The 4,532-nt window shown below is 41.6% G+C and overlaps 1 pseudogene; it reads left to right on the top strand.

The window, feature by feature from the left end:
- The first annotated feature begins 887 nt into the window (after positions 1-887).
- LOC114507217 lies at positions 888-1,064 on the top strand (annotated as a pseudogene).
- Positions 1,065-4,532: the final 3,468 nt, after the last annotated feature.

Genomic DNA, 4,532 nt, shown 5'->3' with positions numbered 1-4,532 from the left:
TAAATTTACCATCTCATATGAAACACCTCAAAATCTTCACAAAATGTAAAGACAGTTTTTAAAAATATATTGGACATAAGGCAATAAAAGACAATGATCTCTAAGAAAATGGAAAAAATCAGGTGAACTCTGAAGTTGATCCAGCTTTCTGCCTTGAGAAAGTTCCCAGGCCACAGAAAGAGAGTGGAACCCAGGAAAAGCCCAGCAAACTTTAGAGCTGCTAGTCTGCAGAGGACAAGACAGCTAGAGTTCTCAGGACAGAGTACTGGAAAGGAGAAAGCTCAAAGAGACAGAACCTTAGAGATATGCAGAGGGTCCCTTTGAGAAGTCGGTCAAGTCTGATCAGCACATTCAGGTAAGGAAACTATCCAAGGCTGAGAGAGAACCACTCAAGAGGATTAGAAGTTATAGTGCACAGCACTCACAAAGGGCTGAGAAGAGTGTGTGCTTCCATCAGCCAGCCTGGAGAATTTCAAGATTTGTGGGATAGAGGTTGTAGTACAGAGTAGGGTCTCCATTCAGTAGCAAGAAAAATAACCAGGCATACACAGAAGCAGGAAAATATGACCATAATAAGTGAAATCAATTGTTTGAAACCAACTCAGAACTGAAACAGATGTTAGAAATAGTAAACAAGCATATTTAATCAGTCATTATGAATGTATACCACATAATCATAAAGTAAAGTAGAGTTGTAAAAGGTATATAAAAGACCCAAATCAAACTTCAGGAGATGAAAGTACAATACCTGAGATGAAAAAGTACACTAATTGGATCAGTGGAAGATTAAACACTGTCGAAGAAAAGATTAAGCACTTTGAAGGCATAACAATTAAAAGTGCCCAAAATGAAACACAATAAGAAAATATAACTTAAAATAGTGAACAATCACTTCTTGGCCTTTTGGCTAAGATCAAGTGTAGTAACAGTGAACAGCATGTCAGTGAGCTATGGGACAACTTCAAATGATCTGAAGAAATAATAACCAATTTTTTTCTAAATTTGATGTAAACTATAAATCCACAAACCTGAGAAACTCAATGACTCTCAAGCATGAAAAATGTGAATAAAATTATGGTGATATCATAATCAAACTGCTCAAAATCAGTGATAAAGAGAAAATATTAAAAGCAACACAAGAAAACATTGTTTTCAGAGGAATAAAGATAAGAATGACAAAAGGTTTCTCATTAGAAACAGTGCAAGTGAGAATCATTGGAACAAAATCTTTAAACCACTGAATTTTAAAAAAAATTAGAATACACTTATTATACATTATATAACATCTCCAGACTAATAAATGGAATACCCCCCGTATTACATGATCTACTCTACCTACCCCTAACTAACATCTCTGAATCATTCTCATCCTATTACCCTGTTTAACTTTTCTATTGGTTTACCCTTTCTGTATGATAACCGCACTATGACCCAAGGGCTATGGACTGGATTTTGTCCCCCTGAATTCATATGTTGAAGCCCTAATCCCCAATGTGACTCTATCGGGAGATGAGATCTTTAGGAGGTAATTAAGGTTAAATGAGGTCATAGGGGTGGGACCCTAATTCAGTAAGACTGTGACCCTGTAAGAGGAGGAAGAGTGAGGGATTCCACCTGAGGACACAGAAGGCAGCCATCTGCAAGCAAGGAAGAGAGTTCTCACCACAAACTGACCATTCCAGAACCCCTATCTTGGACTCCCAGCCTCCAGAACTGTGAGAAATAAATGTCTGTTGTTTAAGCCATCATCCGATTTGCTATAGTTTGTCATGAGAGCATGAGCTAACACAGATTTTTACCCCAGTTTGGTGCTGCTCTGCCTCCTCATAGTTCACTAGGCTGCCAGGCAGCCAGGCTGAGAGTATTTTGCTTCATCCAACAGCTTCTGGCCATGTCGTCCAAGGCAGGTAGTGACTCCCAGGCATTCCCATTGAGTCACCATGGGAATGACTTCCACGTCAGCTAGGCCTAGCTTCAGCTCCTGCTTCTGATAGTCTGCCAGCTTCACTTCCTTATCAGGACATAAAAGGACTCTCCAGCTTCTCTCTGAGTGGTGATAACTGTGAAAAGGAGAGTGCAATACCCAGAAAACCTACCCAGGGGGTCTTCAGACCTCATCTAGAATATGGGCTTAGGCAGGTCACTTCATTCTTATATGCTTCATTTTCCTTACCTGTACAAGGGGTTTATGACTCCTTCCTGATAAAGACTGAAGAGATGATGTACAGGAGATACTCAGCTCAGAACCTATCCTGGGAACTGTTCCACAAATTGTTGCTGTGCTACTTTCTTCCAGGAGGGGCTGGAGACCCAGCCCTGGGGTCACACTGCCATAGGCCCTGTTTGTCCCTAAACCTGGTTCTGTGTATGCTGCTCAGCAGTTGTTCCCAGCACCTACCCACGATAACTTTGCAGAGTGACAAATGGTATAGCCCCAGTATGGCTTCAGCCACTTCTCCTTCTCTCTAAAACATTTTTTGTCACCCACCCAGCAGACTCTGAGCTGTGTTTTGTGACATTATTCATTCTACCTGGTAATTTGGGGAGAAGAGAGCACCCAATGCAACCAATGATGCCCCCACAGTTGCTAATAGGAGCCACCATTTGAGTCCCACAGTACTCGCCTGGCCCCAGGGACTCCAAAAGCTGCTGGAGCACTGTCTGCCAGGCCAGGATCCATGCTGAAGGCTCCAAGGGCAAAATAGAGCTCAGCACAGTCACATTGGGGTCCTGGAGGCTTACAGCATTAATAGTCTATAGTTCATTCATTAGCAGCAAATCAAGTGAAATGGGAAAATATACACCATGTTGGAGGCTGCAGGGCTGCTGAGAGGTGGCTTTTCTGCTTCATGGCAGCTTAATGATTAGTTCTCAGCCACTAGCAGCCCCAGCTGACAAGCAGTGCCTGCAAGCTGTAGGCTTTCTGCATGTGATAACTGAACAAAGCTAGAACTCATTCAAGATATTAACATGGGCTGGCTACCATGGATCTTCTGGGTTTGTCAGACCCCCAAATCAAGCCCTCTCCAGGTACATCCTGAGGGTGTTCATTGGTCACTTACTGCCCTCTGCACAGATCTGGAAGTAGATCTTTTCAGATGCAGAATCCAAGGCTACTGGGGTCCTGGCAAGGATTTAATATATAAACTAAACTGATTCTGAAATGCTAACCTAGGTCTTTATTGCAACAAGTCAGCCTGTAGCATTCTAAAGTAGGAAGATATCTGAAGTGAAAAGCATTTTTAATTTTAAGTATTTTTAATCAATTCATTTCAAGTTGTTATTGGATATAAGGTTAAAAGTTCTTTGTTAATATTCTTCCTGGTCATAATCATTAGTCAGGAATCTCTGTCTACAAGTGACAGTAGCACAGGTCAAGCTGAGTGAAACCCCAGAGGAGACTGTGACGTCCTGCAGAACTACATGAAGGGAAGAGCAAGTGGCCTTCTAGAGCCAGAATTTGAAACAACCTCAGAATTTGGCTTTTTGCCCCTGCATGTTGGCTTCCTTGTCTCAGACTGACCTCCCCCAGGTAGAAGTCATGGGAAGCCCCAGGCTCATGTACCTCATCACTTGGTATTTAGATAGCAGAAGGGCCTTTCTTTCCTAGTGCCACTTTGAAAATTTCCTGGGGAAGAATTCAGAAAGGCCTTGTTCCTGTAATGAGACCATCCACTTAGACCATTAACATGACCGTGTCTCAGTCTCACTAGATCCCCAAGAATTTCGGCTCCTCCTCCAATTCCTGAATTTGACCAAACCCCTGTGCCACAGGTGGTAGGATCTGGCTTCCCAAGCAACTGCTAAAGAGACTGCACAATACAAGGCAGAAGAGCAGAGGCCTAATTCTCTGTGACTAGGAAGGAGTCAAAGAAAATGAACTCCCTTTTCTTGCCTCCAATGGACTGTCCTGAGATCCAGTTTCTCCAAATAGCCCATCCAGAGACATCCTGCATGGTCACTAGCCTCAAGCAGTGGCTAGCACTGAATGCATAATCCTGCATGGTTCCCCATCTTCCCCACCTCAGCTACCTCACCTTTCACTCTCATTACCCTGGGATGGTACCTCCCACATACAACATTAACACTTAATCTTTGCCTCAGGCTCTGATCCCTTAGTGGGCAGGGAATACCAGAATAACAAGAATGATGAAAATCATGAACATGGGTCTTTTATTATATCAAACATCCTCAAATCCATGGGAACAAAAAACTCAGGCTTATATAGAGTTTCCAACAGATTTCTGTCCCAAAATTAGAATTCCATGAGACTAAATTTAGAAGTTAAAAGTAAATTTAATTGGAAAGGTGGTGAAAAGTACAAATTTTCAGGTATAAGCTAAATAAGAACAAAGAATGTAATGTACATGATAACTACAGTGAACACTGCTATGCTATATAAGAACATTGTTAAAAGAGTAGATACTAAGAGTTCTTAGCACAAAAAGAATTTTTTTTCTTTTTATGTGTCTATATGAGATGATGTAACTAAACCTATTGTGGCAATCATGTCACAATATATATAAATCAAA

This window comes from Phyllostomus discolor, chromosome 9, assembly GCF_004126475.2.
Source record: "Phyllostomus discolor isolate MPI-MPIP mPhyDis1 chromosome 9, mPhyDis1.pri.v3, whole genome shotgun sequence".
Taxonomy (NCBI): domain Eukaryota; kingdom Metazoa; phylum Chordata; class Mammalia; order Chiroptera; family Phyllostomidae; genus Phyllostomus; species Phyllostomus discolor.
Note: the sequence above shows the minus strand (reverse complement) of the source record. Positions and strands in the feature narration are given on the sequence as shown.